Raw genomic sequence first — 21,342 nt, 5'->3', positions numbered from 1 at the left:
ACTTTTTATAGCCTGTGAGCCATCCTTGGGCCCAGTGTAGAACCACAGAAGTCAGTGGGGTCATAACGGAGATGAATTTCACAACATTTCAGGATGAATTTCACAACATTTCAGTCATCTAAGCTGATTCCCTCCAAGTAAGCACAGGGCCCTGTGCTGCTAAAGGCAGTGGAAGCTCATTAAATGCCTGTTGCAGCCCTTATGGAGTCTCTTTTTTGTGGAAATCCTGTGTACTTGTTCTTGTTTGTTTTGTGTGATAACTTCCCCAGGTTAATTATGTCTATTTGCAAGATCAGTTCTGAAAGGCCCTACATTTTGTACATGGGATGTAAGGTAATGGAAATTGCATTGAGGTAGCATTTGCTGGCTTTGCTATGTAAAAAAAGGTGGAAATTGGAAACAAGTATCAGAAATTAATTGATAGTTTTAGCATTAAATGAGTAGCAAAAGTAAAAAGAAATACTTAGAAATTAGGGTGTAAATTCCGTCTGTAGTGTTTCTGCTGCACTTCAAGGATTCTATGAACTTCAAGTGCTCTTATAGCACTTTGCAGAGGTAAAACAAAACAAAACAAAACGAAAAGTGTGTAATGTTTGAAATTTTTATGCAAAATAGGGAAAAAGATGAAACAGTTTCATTGATTATAGATTTAATTTTGTGAGTAAACTCGAACAAGAAGTTGGGTTCTTTTATCTGAAATTCCTACCTGAAGCATGGGACAAAGGTTCTTTCACAGGATAACTAGGACAGACTCAAGACTTGACAATAAAAGCTCTATGAGGAAAGGGTGTCCACATTATAAATTTGCATTTTTGATAAGAATTTTATATTGGGTCAATGTTGAAGACACATGGGATTTGCATGCGCAGTCACTTGGCAATCTGGTTTAGTATGGAAATGGTGAATAATGTTGAATGATCTTTTATAGTAACAGAATTAGTTGAGCACTGAGAGGTTATCCTTATTAAACAGGGAATCCATGGAAAGAAAAGAGCTAGGGTCTCAATCTGTTAAAAACCTGGAAGGTTTCATCAGCTCTGTGCTCATAGGAGTTCTTATTTACTCTGCATAGCAATATTTCTGTCCAAACGCCTTTCTCCTGTGGGAAGCCATTTCTGGGAAGGGAGGTGAATGTCAGTGTAACATTGAATGACACTGAATAGGGACTTAGCTTTTAATTCTCCAGCTACAGCAGTGTTTAGTCAAGTTCCAGTATAAAACAAAATTTGATAGACAGCAGAGATAAAAAAAGGAAAGAGGGAATTTATGTTTAATTATGTGTTTTGTCTTCTGTGGAGGCCAGTGGGCTGACTGAGAAAGAATCTACTGTGCTTCCCTGGAGGGAATGCCCTTAGGCACTAACCTCCACTGTTACAGTGAGGAAAATTCTTCCCAGCATGCTTCCTTGCTCTGCATTTTGCTTGTACCTCATTACCTCCTTTGCCCCACCCCTGAGCCCTCAGCCTCACTCCCTGTTTTCCTTATATGAACCCTGCTCCCTCAGACCCTTTTGGAGCTGTCTTTTTCCCTGGTTCCCTCTGTGGTAGAAGCTCAATAAATTTCTCCGTGGAACACCATATGATGCTCCTGTCCCTCTCTTCAGCGTCACCCAAAGCGGATTCACAGAAGAGCTGAAATCACTCACCCGGGAGTGCAGACGTGCCTGTGCTACCTGGACGTCCTTTTCAGGGTGATTCTCTGGGAAGGTCATGGCATTCCAACCACCAGTGCCCCACTGTGACAGCTGGTGCACAAACATGGACCTCTATTAGGGGGTCCCTGGAGAAGCAGCTCCTGCAGCATCAGCTGCAGGACTCAAGTCGCTTTCGGGTTAGCTGGCTCCCTGAGGAGAGCCCTTCACATTTCAGTGGAGGCTATCTGAGGGGCGACCGGGACCATCTGAAGACATCTGGGAAGAAGAGCCCTGCAGACCAGTTGATGGGCTGACCACCTGCTCAGCAGTGTTTTGTTGACCCAGCGGGCTTTGATTGGCCCAGAGAGAAAAAGGGAGTTTGTGGATATTAGGGTCTTTTCTTAGGGGGTCTTTGTTTTTTATTTTACTGCTGGGTGTGGGATTGAAGTTTTGAGGATGGGTATTCAGTTCAGCCATCCTAAATTTAGCCTCCTCAACAGGACATATACTACCAAGTTGTGGGCACCGTTGTTGGGGGAAATTTTAAGTTCTCAAAAGGGGAACTTAAAAGATTTATTCACTGGGTTTTAAAGTGCTTTCCTAATACAAATCAGGATTCTGTTTGTTTAAGTTCATTTTGGGATAATGTGGGGAGAAAATTATATAATGTTCAAGTGTGTGGGGATCTTTCCGTTGCGAAATTTTTTCCATTATTGCATATTATCGTTGAGTTGGTAGAGTTATTGGGGAAAAGTTTGGGTGATGTTTTGTGCCCCCTGGAAAACCCCTTCCCCTCTTTCCTCTCTCCATGTTCCCAAACCCTCTTCCCCGCTGAGGGGCAATTGGCAGGTGGTTGTCACTATGATGCACAGGGCTGCTTCCGGATCCCTGACACCTCCTGAACCCCTCTCTCCCCTCGCCAGAGTGGCCCTGGCCATGCTGTCCTGGACCTTTCCCTCAATCTCCTACCAATACCCACATACCCAGTTTCATCCTCTGTTTCTGACTTACAAAATGGTGTTGGCAATGTGGCCAGCCCGGCCATTTTGCCTCCCTCATTTCCAAGTCTTCCTGCCCTTCCACCCCAAAATGGCCACCTTCCCACCTCCATCACACCCAGCTCCTCCCCCCCTGCATCAATGGGTGTAACCATGTTGGGACCCTTCCCTTCCACCGAGAAACCCCTTCCTATCACGGACCCCATCCTTTCCCCTCCCCCTTCTGCTGTTGTCTCCTCCCCCACTGACCAATTCTCTTCTGGTTCCCACAACACCCAAACAGGAAGTGGCAATGATGGTGACCAGAAGGAGCCATCTTGGCCTCCAGTGCCACCCACCACCCAGCAGCTCCAGTCCAGCTGAAAAGGCCCTGCCCTGTAATGAAGCGCTCTTCATCCTCTTTGGAGGATGAGTAGCAATTCCTCGGACTCAGATTCCAACCCCAAGTCCAAAGATTGCTGGGCAACAACTCAAACGGAGGTTACCTGGGAGGGAGACTGGGAATTGGCTAACAAAATTTCAGCTTTCCCAATTGTTTATAAGTGGGGGAGGAAGTCAACAATACCTGGGAGCCCCTCCCCTATGGGGAGCTTAAAGAACTCTGCAAGGTGGCCAAGGAGTATGGTCGGGGTTCACATTATTTTAAAAATCTATTGGAGGCCACCTTCTCTGCCTGTGTTTTGGTCCCACATGACATCAAAAATATCATAAGCTGCCTCCTTTCCCCAGCTGAATATATGCTGTGGGAGAGGCAATGGAAAAGGCATCTAAAAACCCTATCCGACACCTATTCAAAAGACACCAATAGACCAAATTTATCAATTGATTAAATGGCAGGAGAAGGAGACCTCCAAAAACCAATAAATCAAGCCCAACAATTACCTGCACTGCATTACAGGGCCACCGCAGCAAAAGTATCTCTGCTCCTCACCCCTGATGATTCCATCCCACCCAAAGTTTTACAAACATTAAACAGAGGGTAGATGAGTCCTTCATAAAATCTGTAGACTGATTAAAGTTTGCACTCAAAAGTCAAATTGGAAGTCCTGAGGGACAGAGAGAGGTATTAAATAAAATTGCTATGGCAAATGCCAATCAGGAGTGCAAAACTATTTTTAGGGCTCTACCCCTGGACTCTGAACCCACCATCAAACGGATGGTTGAAGCCTGCACAAGACATATCTCCAGCAAAAGCACAATAGCACAGGCAATTGCAAAGGGCATTGCGGTGGGGGTAGCAGGAGCCTTTGCAGTGGTTGCAGTGAAAGACAGTCAAAAATGCTTTAATTGTGGGGAACTTGGTCACTTTCTAAAAGACTGCCCCGAGAGACAGACTATACAAGACCATCGCAAACACCATCCGTGGCCCCAACGGCAATCACCTTACCAACAGCACCTGGGAAACTCCCAGCAGAGTGCGGAGCGTCCCTGTGCTACAACATTAAATTGGAAGCTGTTTCAACCCACTCTGTCCACCATCACAGAGCGGCAGGAGGACCAGACACCAGTCCTGACAGCTCCAGAGGTTCCAGCCCACCTCCAGATGACGTCACATATGGAGCAACTCAGGTGGGAACCCGGGTGCCAGCTGGTAAGTGTGCTGTCAATTGACTTTACAGATAAATGCATGCACCAAATTCCAACAGGAAAGTATGGGCCACCAGATGGTCCTTGGGACATTTTAATTATCGGGGACACATTCAATGGACCTGACCAAATTCATGCTTTCCCTGAGGTGCAGACAGTGAACCCAGGAGACTAAATCTTCATTTCCCTCCGCTGCACTAAACTACCATTCTACTTATCTCAGGGAGCACCGATTGCACAAGTTTTCCTTTTGCCTTGAGACTATTTGGAACAGCATCCTTTCAACCCTATGATTATGTGGGTACAGATTGTGGGCTCCAATAAGCCAATTATTGAGAGTGGCTTGTTCTGTAAGGGAGAAAAGATCCACTGCCCAGGAATGATGGACACCAGAGCAGTGTTGGACCAGAGGGTGATGGACATCATTGCCTGCTCCAAGTGGCCATCAAATTGGGAACTGCAACCTGTGGCGGGATGATCTTGGGGATTGGAGGGGTCACTGTCTCCATGAGGAGCAAGCAAAATAGTAGTAGAAGGTCCCAAGGGTAAAATGGCAACCATCAGGCCATATGTGGTGAGGGCACATATCACTCTCTGGTGCAGGGACCTCTTGTCCCAAACTGGGGGGCTTCCATACATATTCCTAATAGGGATTTTTAACTGGGGCCACTGTAGAGTGTGCAACATCCACCACCCCTCGACTCACTTGGAAACAAGACTATCCAGTGTGGATAGACAAATGGCCCCTCTCTAATGAAAAACTGAGCACCCTGGAAGCTCTCGTGGAGGAGCAGCTTTCCAAGGGCCACATTACTGAAGCCAATAGTTGATGCAACCACTGGAGTCTTTAGCTAACTCTTAGAACACCAGCAGCCACACCAAGGTGTGTGAAACAATTCCAAGATAATTTCAGCAGGTGGGATTAGCTTTACCAGCATCAGGGAGAAAAGTAAAAGAGTCAACAGATGCCCTCTGCCTGATATTCCAGAAGGTTTTTTAATCCGGAGATTCAGAAGTGAAAGAGAGCAGCTCTGCAGTGGCTTATACACAGGCCAAAACTGGTGGACGGGTACAAAAGCCAGCCAATGGGATAACCTTAGGGGAGGAGTGAGGGGAGTGATTTACAGAGCCAGTTCCAATGAGAGCGAAGGGGAGGAGAAAGGGGAGGTTTACATCAGGGGTGGATACAACTTAGGGAAAAACTAACTTGGAATGACATAGGGAGGGCTTTGGAAGCAACCATTATCAGACAACCTGATCACTTGAAACTGAAAACTGAGGTAACACAAACACTTAGCGCAACAAATAGTCCTCGCAACTCCCCATCTTAGTTTTGAAAAAACCTGGCAAGGACAGGTGGAAAATCCTCCATGACCTCAGAAAGATTAATGAGGCCATTGAGAACATGGGTCCCCTGCAGTCCAGCTTGCCCTCATCATTAATACTACCCCGGGACTGGAAATTAGCTATAATTAATATTAAAGATTGTTTTTTTAACATCCCTCTCCATCCTCAGGACGCCCCTAGGTTTGCATTTTCAGTTCCCTCCCCCAGCAGACAGGCCCCTCTGAAATGTTAACACTGGCTGGTCTTGCCACAACAAATTAAAAACTCCCCGACAATATGCCAGTGGTATGTAGCAAACATTCTGTCGCCCACAAGGAGCCTGTTCCCAGCGGCAATCATTCTACATTATATGGACGATATTCTCGTTTGTGCACTGGAACAAGCATACCTGGATGTGAACTTAAAAAACCCATCCAAGTTATAAAAAGAGCAGGCTTCGAAATCAGCAAGGACAAGATCCAACACACCAGCCCCTGGACCTACCTCGGACTTAGGATACATGAGCGGACTGTCACATCCCAGCAGCTGGTCATCCGGGACAACCCGAAGACCCTGCAAGACCTCCACCAGTTCTGCGGGTCCATCATCTGGGTATTTCCTCTGCTGGGGATAATGACGGAGGACCTTGTGCCGCTGTTCAACATTTTTCGCAGCAGCAAGGACCTGGATTCACCACGCACCCTCACACAGGAAGCCCAGGAGTCCATCACCAAGGTCCAGGAAGCCTTGTCCTCGTAGCAAGCACAGCAGTACGAGCTGAGCCTACCTTTCCAGATGACCATCCTAGGTAAGGCTCCTTGATTCCACAGCCTTATTTTCCAGTGGGATACCCAATTAAAAGACGACCCTCTAATCATTCTGGAATGTGTATTCCCCCACCACCAGCTGACCAAGACTATAACCACCCCTCAGGAGCTAATAGGGAAATTAATAAAAAAGGACAGATCTTGCCTCTGCTCTCTTGCAGGTTGTGAGTTCAGATGCATTTTTATACCGTTGGCATATTGGGAATTTGGAACATTTGTTCCAGTCCATTGAGAACCTCCATTTTGCCCTGGATAGCTACCAGGCTAAATCTCAATTCATCTACCCAGCCACAAATTATTCAAATCAAATTTCAATCTGGTCCCAAAATTCATACAAAGTAAAACACCTCTCAAAGCCTTGACCATTTTTGATGATGGCTCAGGGTCATCCCACAAATCAGTAATGACTTGGATGGACCCCAGGACATAGAAGTGGGAGTCTGATGTTCAAGTGGTTGAAGACTCACCACAAATGGCAGCTATTATAAGAATGTTCCATCTGCCACAGGAGCAGGCCTGAGCAATTATAGCCACCTGCCCCAACGGCCAGAATTGCCAAGTGCCATCTATGGGCTCTGGAGCTAACCTCTGAGGCCTAAACAGCTGCCAACTTTGGCAAACCAGTGTTACCCACTTCCCATCCTTTGGGAGGTTAAAATATATACACATGTCGGTGGACACTTTCTCAGAAATGGTGTTTGCATCAGCCCATACAGAAGAAAATGCCAAACACACCATCAGGCATCTTCTCCTTGCATTTGCCACCCTGGGAGTCCCCACATAAAGACAGATAATGGGCCCACTAACACCTTCTACAAACTCAAATATTTTTTTACCAGTGAGGGATAAAACATACTACAGGTATACCATTCAATCCCACAAGGCAGTCAATCATGGAAAGGACCCATGGCACCATCAAACGAGTACTCAATCAGTGTGGAGAGGGCTTACAGCTGGTCTATGAGCCAGAGAGAGTTAATTGATAAGGTTTACTTCTGAAAGGAATTTTATCAAGGCTGTTGGTATAGAGAACAAGAAGAGAAGAGGAGAAGATAAGCAAGAAGAAACTTGCAGCTGGAAAAAGTATTTTTAGAGAAGTTTTGTGAAAAACAGAGGTGGGGATGGTTTTCCACCAATGAACATAATATTGATCTATTGTAACCAATTAATAAAGTGCAAACTTTGTAGAGTGTATAAAAGACAGCATGCTGTTGTAATAAACAGGATTTTAGCCTTTTGAAATGTAGTGCGTCCTTTCATATGTCGCGTCTGTCCCAACAGCAACAAATCAGCAGCGGGGAGAGACAGAGACTGTGTTTCCCATTGAGAGACTCTGTAGGGCTCTGTATGATATAAATTTCCTAAACTGCTCTTTCTCTGAGCTGACCCTCCCTGTACTCCAGCACTTCTCGAATTTGGCTCGAGCAAAGCTCGATGAGAAACCGCTGGTGCTGATGAAGGACCCTGAAACTCAACAAATATCGGGGCCTTTCCCACTGATTACCTGGGGAAGAAGATATACCTGTGTGTTAGCTCCATCTGGCCCTAAATGGCTCCCAGGGAAATAAGTTAAGCTGTATTTAGGGCCAGCAAACACCACCCCCACCAATACTAACAAGGACATTCCTGAGATTAACACCACAGGACCAGAAAACCAAAGACATGTCACCTGGAGACGAAGACGTCATCGAACACTGAATCAGAAAAGACTGAACTGTCCCATCAAGAGGTCACAAACAAAGCAAAACCTTAAACCAGACTCGACTGAACAAGAAAAATGGCAAACTACAGGCTAGGCACAACCTAGCCACAGTTGCTCCCTGACGTCGATCAACAAAAGAGATGGGACCTCCACTTGCATAACAAAGAGACAAGACCCCCGTTTGATGCAAGCATGAAGCCAGTTTATTGATTTCACACATCAATATATATACCTTTTCAACTATAGCTAAAAATAGCACAATCACACAATTGGTGTTTCTAAGTAACATTACTTAATCAGAGCTCTGCACAGACCCTCTGCACAGACCTATACAGACCAGCATAGGCATGATTCTTCTTAAACAAAGCAGGCCAAGCACACCTTCTGCTTCCCCATTCAGGGTTCTGCCTCGGCTTGCCAGGGTTTGTGGCCTACCAAACCTGGTACATCCACTTCAGTCATGAGTTGAGCAGTGCTCTGAGCCCTGCTCTGCAGCTGTATTTCTCCAGCTCCTCGCCGTAATCCCCCAAAAACCCTACTCACCTTAAAGAAATCTCCAAACCCCACTTACCTCCATACTTATCTTTCTGTTCAAGTCAGTAAGTCAGGAGTTTCTCTGATTTCTTCAGAGAAATCAAAGTGCAGGGATTGAATTAAAGCCTTTGGATGGAATGAGTAAGTGAATAGATGGAGTGAATAAGTAAGTAAATGGAATAAGTTTTAAGTGCTTTTAGTGAGTAAAAGGTCTTAGATACCTGAGAAGTAGTACGTGTTCTGGTGAAGGTTGAAAAACTTACTAGTGTTTCCTTAGAGTCTCCAAGAACCTAGCTTCAGACATAATAGAGTTAGAGTTAAGAATATTGCTTACATTTTTCAGTTAGAACAAGATAGGCCATGAACGCAGTTTATACGTAGCCTGGTGTGCTAAGAAACTAGAATTCTAATAGGTTAAGAAGTAGTGGTCCGAGTTTGTGTCTTAGCTAGTTGGAAACTGTCTATAAAAGAATATGCATTAGGGAGAGCTGGTGCTCTATGCCGTGACTTTAGGCATGTGCATTCTGCCATTACATTTTGCCACTGCAGTTTTGCCATTGCTTTAGGCCATTGCTTTTGCCATTGTTTTATGCCATTGCTTTGCTTTGTTTTTGCCTTTGAGATGATGTGCTTCTACAATAAATAACTTTATAGCAACTATTAACTTGCTTGGCTTTTTAAAGAAGAAAATAACCCAACAGTGTGGGTGCCCAAGAGGCACCCGGAGGTCTGCAAAACCTCACACCTTTCCACTCCTTCCCCTTTTCCTCTTTTTACCCTGAGTTTCCCAATACCCTTTACCACCCCTACCCACTGTGTTTGTAATTAATGGAGAATGAAAGGGGTAGAGAGAGAACAAGTTAGTGTGAGAAAGAAAAGAAAACCCCTCTCCACACGAACTAAAGATTTTGTTTACTTCCCCTAACAGAAGCCCCATTCCTGCCCAAGATGAAAGGTGCTGTCCTCACAGCTGCTTGGATGCTCCTCGTTGTGCAATACACCCTTGGTTGGGTAATCCCACAACTTAGCCAAAATGTATGGATCACCCTAGCTAAGTCCCTCCAACAACAAGGCATGTGCCTGTCCTTGGGCTCAGTCGATAACCCGTTCGCATTGTGTCTAGTCAGAATTCCCTTTATGCCCAGCGAAGACCCTTCCTTAGGGAAGTTGCCCAAACCAATGGGCAGCTGGGTGGAGTGCCTACACCCTTCCAAGCTAGGGAAAAAGTGGTCGAGAGCCCTTCCACCCACACAAGCAGAACCACAAGAATTGGATTTGTTTGGACCAGCTAAGGTTAGTTATTGTATTAATTTTTACTTCTGGAATCCATCTTCCTGGCCTCAAGACATAACCCCAACCAAAAAAGTATATAAATTGGCCAATTGGTATGATTATACCACCATAACATGGTCCGAAACTTCTGCTTCTTTCCATCCCAGAAAACCTCCTCAAGGTGTGTTCCTAATGTGTGGAGACCGGGCTTGGGCAGGGATCCCCTCCTGTATTCGGGGAGGTCTGTGTACCCTTGCCTGGCTTACTACCCTCACCCCAAACACAACACTTCTGCAAGACTGTAAAAACAAAAAGGAATTAGCACACTAAAAAAGATCACCCACAGAATTTGATGAAAATTGCGATCCCACAGTAACTAATTGGTCAAAAGGTAAGAGATTTGCAGCCTCAGTATTTCTCCCGTGGGTGGTGGCTGCAAGGTCTTATGGTGAACTCGATCACCTGGGCTGTTGGCTTAGTAGGCAGGCCAACACAATATCAAAGGTGCTCAGTGACCTCCTCAAAGATGAGGGGATGAGCAGGCATGCCACCTTACAAAATCAAGCGGTACTGACTTTCTCCTCCTAGTTCATGGACATGGTTCCCAAGACTTTGAAGGTCTCTGTTGCTTTCATTTATCATCGCATGCAGAGTCAATTTCAAAGAGCATCCAGCTACTAAAGAAACAAGAAATCAAGACTGAAGGAAAGATTACAGATAAGTTCAGTAATTTCCTTGGACAATGGGGACTCAAAGGGTGGGTGCTTTCTTTAGTTAAGGGTGTCATATGGATTTGTGTTGTAATTTTCATTATGTTGCTCATGTTTTCATGTTTTGTACAGTGCCTCAAAAGAGCAGTTGGAGAGGTTTTTTTAATAAACAAAGACAGAGGAATTGTGGGCTGACTGAGATAGCGTCTACCACCTTTACCTGGAGGGAATGCTCTTAGGCTCTAACCTCCATTGCTACAGTGAGGAAAATTCTTCCCAGCATGCTTCCCTGCTCTATGCAACTTGCTTGTACCCCATTGGTCCTTCCCCCTTTGGTCCACCCCTGAGCCCTCAGCCAATTTGTTCTACCCTGCCCTTTGCTTTCCCTATATGAACCCTGCTCACCCAGACCCTTTTGGAGCTGCCTTTTTCCCCTCATCCCCTTTGTAGTAGAAGCTCAAAAAACTTCTCTGTGGAACACCGTATGATGCTCCTGTCCCTCTCTTCAGTGTTGCCCAAAGTGTTTTCACAGAAGAGCTGAAATCACTCACCCAGAAGCACAGATATAACTGTGCTACCTGGATGTCCTTTTCAGGACACTTCACTGGGAAGGTTGCAGCACTCCAACCACCAGCACCTCACCATGACAGTCTCCAAATTATAAGAGTTCCTTTCTAATATGACAAGTTTGCTTATAAGAAGGAATTAACTTATTATACCAGCTTGACACATAGCTGGTATTGGGGGAGTTCAGATCTTACTGTAACATACATAAGTCCAGTGTAAAAGCATATCTTAGAAAGACATATATAACTGCTTTGCTTTAAGCAACCCTTTAAATTCTGAGAACTAGGTTCTAGAGAACTAGAACTGAAAATCCTGTGCTACACACTGCACATGTTCTGTTTGCTGAGCAGCCTCTGCAGGCAGAACTGACCCTCACTTGTGCGTGAGGGGAGAGAGGGTGCTGTCACTGCCGTGCTCTTGTGTCCTGGACTGACACTTGGGCTGCTCCCCACTTTTCTCCTGAAGGGTGGTATTTTCAATGCTGATCAATAATATTTAAAGGAAAAACAGCCCTACTGCTGTTTGTATCCTTGATAATGAGGAGATAAGCAAGGCATCTCTCATTAGGCCTGATAATACAGTTGGATGAAGTAATGAAAAATAATATTTTAAAATTTGGTAAGAGATGGGGTTTCTCAGGGTGCTTGTCCAGTGGATATAATGTAGCTTTTGTTATCCTGCCTATTTTTGCACTGCCTTCTCATTTTCTCAAACTGCTACAAGTCTTTCATGTGAGGATGCTTCCTTTGTATACCAATGAAGGAGTTAAATTATCTAGGCAGCAGAGGCTAAAGCTGAAACTCCCTAGCATCACCTAAAGTATCATTGTCTGGTAAGAAAATAGGTCTGAAAGTGATACTATTCATCTGAGCAAGAAGAAACTGTTATCGGGGTACTTGTCACCTGTGTAATACTGATACCTGGGCTGGCCTCTGGAGCCAGATACAGCAGATAACAGGAGGGTGAGGTGAACGGGTGGGATGATGGTGATGACTGCTTTTGAACAATGTTGGACCTTGAGTACCAGAGTAGCAGGGGCAGAGAGCACCTCACAATGCAGTCATTCCCTTCCCCGGCCCCAGGGCCTGTGAATTTCAGAACTCGCCTTCATTCACAAGCATTTACTTCTTCTGTAGCTACAACAACAGTAACAGTTATTTTTTGCACACAGTTAGCACATATGGTCATATGAATAAATTGAATAACTGACTCCAATAATTAACTTGTAATAGAACTACCAACAGAAACAAAAGTATAGCAATTTTAGAAGTATTGTGTAAATTAAGTATATTCCATTTATATTTTTTGCTTACGTCATTTAACAATGACATTAATTGTAAACCTGAGGAATGTGCACAAGTAGGTAGCAGCCAATAAAATGACAAACCGATTGTGCAAGTAGAATTCTCTCCTGTTTTGCTGCCAAAAGGGAAGTCAATGTTACAAGTGCAAGCATTTAAGAGTCAGTTTTGTTAACTTCACCACAGCATTACAGACTGACTCACCTGGACTCTTCATTACAAATGCTTTTACTTTACAAATCGGAGTGCTGAGTCAAATCCTTCATCTCACAGAAAGCACTTTTTAAGGCAAGAATTCAAATACCTTTTTTACACTTTGAGCTGCATTTCCCATCTTTATATGACATTTCTGTTTTTTTCCATGGACAAATGTTTTGTGTACCACAAATATTATGAATGGAAACAGAGCAATTTAGACCCAAAAGATTTTGGCAATGCAGTTACTGTGCAAAGGAAATGTTGACTTGTTGACTGAAAAATGCTATTAAGAATGTAGAAACTTGTTATTCTGGCATCTTTGTTCATGTAAGCAAGAGCTTATACAGATCTAAGTGGATGGGAGAGGCAAAAGTGTATGTGGGGAATGTTTTACGGGTGACTCCTAAAGGGTCTGAAAAAGATGACCAAATAATCATATACCTTTCTTATAACGTTCAGTGTAATAGCCAAAATTGCTGAAGACGTCTGTATCACTACAGCAAACTGTCTATAAATTACATTTTAAAATACATTCTTCCTGGAATTTGTGTTCCTTTTTCGATGTTCCATAGTACTATGGAGGTAATTGTATTGGGCTGATGGGAAACAGTCCAGTGATCAATCAGCCTCTGAAGAAAGGGGTTGTGCTAGAAAAAACAAGCTGACTCAAAGCTTTGCTGCAAAGACAGAATTAAAAGAATACAAATTGAACTCCAGCAAAATCCTGACTTTTTCACAAGATGGGTAAATGAGATTCTTACAGGTGCAGTGTCTTGTAAATCATTAAAGAATGGAAGCTGCAAGGTTGTCTTCTTGTAAGTACTCCCTTACCATTTCAGGAACAGGCTGAAACAGAACTCATGGAGCATGTCAGGGCAGACTGGCAGCTTGCTGGAATTAAGACCGGATGCACAGAGTATTTTAGTACTTGAAGACTACCCACTTGCTTTAAAGCATATGCAATACTTCTGTCCTTGGGCTAGAATTCTGTGTTGTGACTCCATAATTTTACCCTCTGGGCACAGCAATCTCTGATACAAAAATAAAGTATATCTGTTGAAAGCAGGATTAGTTTGTACTGATTTTTATAGGGATTTACAACCATAGAAACAGATGTTCCAAGAGGAACATTTACAGGTCGTTTAAAAAATCACACAACACAGTTCACAATAACAAGAAAACTTCATAAGGTTTGCATATAAGTAGATTGCCAGTCTATCATCAAATAATTTTTGACGCAGCACAGCCTCTCAACACTCGGACCTGCAAGCCCAGCTAGCTTTAGGCCGCTGTCATCACGAGTGGGCCAGCTCCAGGACACTGAGGACCTGGAGTCTGGCTAAGGCACTCAGCCTTTGGCACTGCTTTCCGCATCCGAAAGAGAGTAAAGGATTAGGAGGAGGCCTTCTTGGATTCCAGCAGGGAAGGATTTATTATGGGGGAACAGGGAGGACACCGAACGCTGCGAAAGGGAACCTCAAAAAGGCAAGGGACACAGGCGTGCAGCAACTTAAATAGCGGCCCTCCCCCCAGGGGAGGGTACAAGCATAAACCAATCAGGGAAAGAGATGGGCGTTACATAGGGAGGAGTCATGGATACACAGAGCCAATGGGGTAAACCGAGGGTGGGGATACATACAGTACAACCAATCATTGATACAACAGGGAATGATTGACATGGAAACTTCTAGAACAAAGGGAGGGGCTACAAGGGATTGACGCTCACTGGGGCAGGGCTTAGGGTGAGGGACAGGGAAGGTTCCAGATAAAGGGGAGGATGACTGACTAGGGCAAATGCAGGAAAGGGAAAAACCATTTTACAATAACAAGGGGTACAACAAGGGGAACAAACCATTACAACATGAACACATTACAATTAAATAACATTCAAATAAAACGCGAACCGCAACAAATTTTTAGGAATTTCTCTTAGATTTTTGTTATTATATATAGAAGAGAGCTCAGTCTGTCAGTGTGTCCTGGGGTACAATGCAAAAATGTGTATTCTATCACCATCTGTTGAAATGTGGGAGGGGTGGTGATCCTTATCTCTGTGGGAGATATCCTCTGCTGATGTGCCATCTGATAAGATCAGGGGGATGATCATCGTTATCTTTTCACAACCCATCCTTCCTCCAGAAGATATATTCTGTTAATGGGTCATTAAGTCCTATTGTGTGACTGATAAGATTACATCATCCCATTGGGAGATGCTCCAACCAGGGGGAGGAGCCAAGCCTTTCCTACCTAGATAAAAAACTGGGGTTTGGGACGCGAAGGCAGACCTTTCCACTGGATCCCAGAGGAAAGTTGGACCATTTCCACATCATCGCTGGATCTTTGGAGGAAAACTGCACCTTCTACAGGAGCACTGCTTCAACTGAACCACATCTGTCATCCAGGAGGACTGCAGCCACCATTTAATGGGACTGCTACCAACACCCTGACTGACAGGGTGTCAGGTTGTATTTCTGACTTTGTTGGTGGTTTTTTCTTTTGTATTATTGCATGTATTTTATTTCTCTTTTTTCCTATTAAATTGTATTACTGACTTGGAGTCTCTCACTGGTTTTACTTTCAAACCAACACACAGTGTTAAGGACTATGTGTTGATTTGTTTTTTTCACTTTAAGAAATGAAATACCAAAACCCAAATAAACACACAATTTAATATTTCTGTAATAGGTAAATTGTTACACAGGAAGCCAGTTACTCTAAAATGAGTCAAGTACTTATTTTTGCACCAAAATATGTTTTGGACACAAGATGGTATCTGTCCCTCATGCAATCTACTGATGTGTATTTTCCTCCAAGGCTTATGGTAATGGCTACAAACAGATTAGCAATAAGTTGAGTCATTCTAACCTTACCAACGTTACTTCTCATTGGGCAAATTCGGAGGAATATATACACATGCAACTGCTCCCTGTGAGAACAACATGTACAGGAACACCACAGAGGATATTGTTTGTTCTTCCCTGTTCCACGTTCCTCTGAAATACAGCTGAAGCAGCAGCCAGCCCACAAACATGCATTAGGACTACTGCTACTTATTAAAATGAAATATTGCTTTTTTTTTTTTTGTAAATTGAGCTCAAATTAAAAACTGGAACAAAGTTAAGGTGAACAAGTACTTTTTTTCTATCTAGGTTCTAAATAAATTTTAAAAATGTGGAAAAAAGTATCAGTTAGGAACTGGCATTGTTGTTCCTGTCAAAAACTTCTGCCATCACATATGTAAACAGAAAAACTATTGAAGTCAAGGTCCTCACTGAAGTCTAGTCTTTGCTCTAATGAATTCCCCAAATAGTTTCATACTAAATTAGGGCACCATATTTAAAATGTTATGATTCCTTTAAAGGAAACTATAAGACTCAAGAGGTCCTGGTGAGAAGAGTACAGAAATGCTGAAAGAAGACAATATTTAAACATATTTTTAGCCATAACGTATCCTAATCTCATGGGCTCTTTGTAGTATGTCTGGCCTGTTGTGGCTACTGTTAGCTGTGTTTATGCACTTTAGACTGGATCTTGTGAAAAATTAAATAAAACATTTATTTTCCATAGCACTTAATTTTCTCTCTTGTGAATGTCTCTAGGCAGCATAGGATATATTTCATGATGAGCTACCTGCTCAATCTTTTGCAATGGCTGTTCAAAGTTTCCTCTGAAGTCTACTTTTAGGAATTTTGTTTTCTATGGTGATCTACTGATTGTCCTGTTGATAAGACATGTAACTGTTAGCACCAACAAAATTAAATTTAGAATTCCACATCTTTCCCTAGATTTTTTGTGGTATATATCAGAAACCTCTCTGTCAATACTGCTTTCCTTTCTAAAAATGTGTATTCTTCAGTTAGGAATTCCTGGTCCATACTGCATCCTATTTGTGATCTAATACTTTCAGGCTATGCTTCAGATAGGGCTTTTCAGTTTTGTGATAAACTGGACAGTAAGAGAACACTGAAACTACATTCTCCTTTGGCTTCGTGTAGTCTGTGACACAACCACTCTCAGTGGAACTCTCTGTGAGTGCTGATTTGACCCAAGATCAGTAAATAACCAGGTGCCCACTTGGAGGAAAGAATCAGGGGAAAGAGAAAACCAGAAAATGTGTACTGTCATTGGTCTGATATCTTGAAGCCTAAGCAGGCAGAGTGTTACTGTCAGGCATTACTTCTAGAAAGCAAAGTAGCTCTAACCTCTGCACACATCTGAGCAGGTAATGAAGCTGACGGTTTTGCAAAATACAAATGTTATGTCTGCAAGCAGGTACACGTTTCTGTTGCACACATGGAATAGGGCCCAAACCATTTAATTATGTAATGCAAGTATTTGTTCACTACTCACAAGCTGCTGTTCATTTTTCAACACGACTCAAAGTGAGAAGTCATATTTGGGTATATGAGGGGAACAAAACTGATTGCAGTTTTTTTTTCAGAGAATCTATCAGACTTTGTCTCTACATTTCTCCTATTCCTTCCCCTAAAGGCCCAGTATTATGATTAGAGATTCAATAAAGGGATTTTTATTTTTCATAAAAATATAGAAATTTGTTATTCTTTGACAACTGTTGTAAACAGATTTGCAGATAATCTAAAATCTGTATAAGACTAAGAGAGGAATGGAACTAGCTTGAACAAAAAGCATCAAGAAACAAAACAATTAATACGTTTGGTAGCAGCCCCCTCTCTTAAAATACTGCCTTTTATTCACAGCCATCCCTCAGTTCCCCCTACTGGAAATTCCTTCTTGGAATGCACTCACTTGGAGATTTCAGTAAGCCTTTTTGTCATCAAATGTGTATGACTGACTGCTATGCTGGTTTTTGTTTTCTTTTAAAACGCAAGAGTCAGTTTAAAAAGGTCTAGAGTAAACAAAAGTGCTTTACTCCTGATGGGCAGAATTCAATGTGCAAAAAGGGGCACACTAAAACTTCGCCAGCCTGAGACGAAACACAGGTAACTTTTCTGGGAGAATGCTTGCTCCAAATTTTGTTTTTTTGTTGTTTTGATTCTAACTGTCCACTCTGTGAAGACAAACAGGATTGTATTTAGGATCAGTCACTTCTCCTAATCAGTCACTTCTCCTAATATAAATAAATACATAAATAAATCACAAGGTTCCAGATATTGATTTATTACTTAGATTAGAAGTGCTAAGATTGTGCAATTCCTTTGCTGATATCAGGAATGAGATGATAAGCTCTTTACTCTTTGCACTGAATCTTAGGTTAAAAACAGAGACCTTCTAGGCCTTGGCTTCAGCCTCTCCTCAAGATCCCTTTCTCTTCTTTTAACGTCTGTGATAAGGCTGAAAATCAGCATCAGTACAGAGTGACTTCACTGTCTGGGAAGTGCTGTTACACTCATCACATCCCACAGAGATCTTCAGTGAGTATTTCTTACTGGAAAGATACAGAAGAGTTGCAACACAAGAGACAGGGAAAATCCTTTCAGATTTGGTTTTGAGGATACTGAGTCATTCTGTTTTATAAAGATAATTATAATTTTTGTTTAAAGACTTCTCTAAAAGTTTGCGAAGACATTTTACACATCTTGTAGTGAATATCAGCTTCCTGACCATAGCCTTCCTGTTTTAAAGCTTTTGGAAGTATCACACATCCTCAGGGAATTACAAGTTGATCACAGCTTTATTTATAAAGAGCGAGTAAATCCGTTTCAAAACAGAATGTTTGGCGTCTTTCAAAGAACTTGTTTAAATGAAATTGTGTCTCATGACAAACAAAAGAGCATATTCTACATCAGTAAATCCTATGAAAATCAGGCAGGTATTTGTATACATGTAGCTGCAGGAGAGGTTTCCCATGGTGCTCCTTCTAAAGCCTTGGCAGAACAAGGTGTATTTGACCCTTTACCCTGTCTGTAGTAAGTACAATTTTAGGACTCATTATTCTAATGATAACTTGAGAGGCTATATTTTTCCTTAATTGTAATTAACCAGAATTTGCTTCCAACTTTGCTGAAATTATTAGTTTGACCTAGGCGTTCATCCTTCTGAAACAGACAAAGTATTTTGTTGAGCATCCACTGAGGCCTGGATGTCAGTCAGTGGTGCCTGGCCTGGGGACATGAGTGGACAGACCCTGCAGGCACTGGGGTTCCCCACAGAGCTTCTTGCTGTGGCACACAAGTCAGCTTGTCCAGGGCCATGAAGAGGTGGTCCCATGGCTTGGTGAGATGTCCAGCAGGGAGGGCATAAAGGGACAAGAGAGGGAAAAGTTACACTCAGCAGAGGTGCACAACCTGAAGCACCTGAAATCCAGGTGGCAGCAAGGACATGCAGTCAGCAATGGAGAGATGGAAGCTCTGACTTATTGGGAGGTACTCTGAAACTGTACCTGGAAAATGTGAGACTTATCAGCCTAGAAGAGAGATGAGTAAGGTAGTAGTGCAAGGAATCTGTGTTACAAATCTGTAAAACAAGGAGTGGCATGGAGAGAGATAAGAGAGAATGGTTAACTAATGCAAAAGTCAGGGGATATGATAGGGAGATCCCAGACAGAAGGCACAGAACATATAGAAGTGATTTCCATCCAGCATGAAGTTAGACTGTGGAACAACATCAAGCTATAGATGCTGGAAGCTTATAGGACTAAGAAAGCAATTGGATTTCTTTTCCATTGTCTATCAAGAGCAGAAACAGGCTACTTCTAGCTAAATGTCTCAAAGTTGCAGAAGTCCTCATCTTTCCAGGAGATGGCCAGCTACTCTTTTGAACAGCATCGTGTTCTACCTTGGGCATTGCTCTGATCCACTGTGGCCATTCCCGTGCTTTAGCTGGCTTAGGCAGAAGACATGCTTCCTGACCCACCAGGAGGATACATCAAGGTAAATCTATACTCACTTAATTCAAAATCTAAGACTATAAGAAGTACAAAATAGCTGAAAGGAATTGCAAATAGATTTTCTTGCCTATTTACTGTATTTGACAAAGATTTAGAAAAGAGGCTGTGTCAGTGTTCTAATTGTGAAAAAAAACTGTAGCAAGTTGGTTTGCCCAACTTTTTCTAAGTATTTAGCTTGTGCAATCTAGGTTGTCTTATAAGTGATGATGTGACATTAAGAAAAGCAATGAGGTTTGAGACAAATTAGAACAAAGTGAGAATGTAACAGACTGCCCCAAGTGTCATACAGTCCAAACAGAGCAAAACCCACAGTGATTCAGCTCAGCCTCTATCCAAGGAAGTGATGCGCTTTTTGCTACTCTGAGAATTATTAAATGTAACATCCACATTGCATGTGCAGTTGTTGCCAGAACATTTTAGACTCCTGCAAGATGTTGTCTTTTATGGCAGCAAACTTGCTACCAAATATAGCAATGGCTACATAACGTATGCCAATTTTGTTTTTTTTCACACTCTGACCCACTCCATATGGGTGCAAGGGAGAATTCTGCTGGGCTTCTGTACCACATTGATGGAACATAGAATGTTTTCTCTTCCTTTACATGCTATTAAGAAGTGGCGTTTTCAGAAGCAAGTTATTTTGTGCCAGTTCTCTTCTGAAGAAGCCTCAGACTCCAAAACAGCTAAAACCATCTGGCAAACTCTTGCATGAATCATGGGGATATTTGTAGCCTCTGGCTTTTTGAAGCGCGCTGTGAGTAATCCCAGTCGCTCTTGTCAGCACTGCTGCCCGTTTATTGTGTTTTGAATAAAGACCAAAGGGGCCTCCGACCGGGCCTGGTGGTCTCTAGACTGCCAGGAGGCAAACCTGGGCTACAAACATCTGAGCTGTCTGTTCCGGCCTGAAAGATCATGACTGGCGGCTTTGCTGCTTCCAGCTAGAGCCTGCCCGGGAGGCTGTGCCCGAGGGTGGGGACTGGGGTTCCTGGAGCGGCTTTTGCCGTGTGCCCGCACATCGGCCTCTCCCGCGGCCTGTACATGAGCCTTAGCGGAACCGTAACAAGCCCCGCAGAAGGGCCTCGCTAATCGAGCTCTGCCCGAAGTCCGAGGTCCCGTGCCACCCCCTCACGAGCCTGGGAAGCCCAGGGTCACTTCGAGACGCGGCTGCAGCAGCACCCACCGGGTCCACGGGCTCGGGTCCGCGACCGCCCCTTCCCCGGTGCGTCACGGTGGCGGAGGGAGGGAGGGAGGGAGGGAGGCGCCCTGGCGGCGGCGGCGGCGCGGGGCTCGCTCCTCCCCCGCGCCCTCAGCCATTTTAACAAGCCGGTACCAACACCGATAGCGCCGTGATCTCCGTCGGTAGCGCCGGGGCTGGGCACGGTGAGTGCGGGCTCTGCGCGGCAGGACAGACGGGATGGGATGGGACGGGACGGGACGGGACGGGATGGGATGGGATGGTCCCCCTTTGGTGCCCCTCGGAGCATCTGGGGAGTGACGAGGGCTGGGAGGATCGACCCATGCACGAAGAGGGGGCGCGGGGCTGGCGCTGCCCCCGGCTCGGAGGTCTGCGGAGCTCCCGCCGGAGCAGAGGTGGCTGGGTCAGCCGGGAAGGAGCGGGGGTTACGCGGGGTCAGGTCCGTTCCCGCGGCAGTGGTTCTGGGGGGCCGGGCCGAGAGGATGCGCCGAGGCTTGGCGCTCCGGTATGGACGGGCAGGAGCTGTTTCTTCCGCTGCCCGGAACAGGTAGGCGGCGCGGAAAGGTCTCCTAGAAGTGCTACGAGGGGGGTCGGGTAGGGCGGCCCGGCGTGCAGCCGGCAGGG

General features: G+C 44.1%; 1 protein-coding gene and 1 long non-coding RNA gene across 3 annotated transcripts in view; one reads left to right on the top strand and one right to left on the bottom strand.

The window, feature by feature from the left end:
• Window positions 1-17,778: 17,778 nt before the first annotated feature.
• LOC148222175 (uncharacterized) lies at window positions 17,779-20,749 on the bottom strand. The gene is made up of 2 exons (XR_015806895.1): window positions 20,704-20,749; window positions 17,779-18,846 (listed from the first exon to the last, which is right to left on the bottom strand). It is a non-coding gene; the product is annotated as an uncharacterized LOC148222175 (long non-coding RNA).
• A 17-nt stretch (window positions 20,750-20,766) lies between these two features.
• Window positions 20,767-21,342, top strand: part of ACSL4 (acyl-CoA synthetase long chain family member 4) — a 38,958-nt gene continuing 38,382 nt past the window's right edge. The window contains exon 1 of one of the 2 annotated variants that reach the window (XM_088173414.1): window positions 20,767-20,903. The gene's annotated coding sequence lies outside the window, so the exon portion shown is untranslated. The remainder of the gene's footprint in view (window positions 20,904-21,342) is intronic. The other variant, XM_088173415.1, reaches the window with a different exon arrangement.

This window comes from Sturnus vulgaris, chromosome 14, assembly GCF_052056855.1.
Source record: "Sturnus vulgaris isolate bStuVul1 chromosome 14, bStuVul1.hap1, whole genome shotgun sequence".
Lineage (NCBI taxonomy): Eukaryota > Metazoa > Chordata > Aves > Passeriformes > Sturnidae > Sturnus > Sturnus vulgaris.
This window is presented reverse-complemented; position numbering and strand designations above follow the sequence as displayed.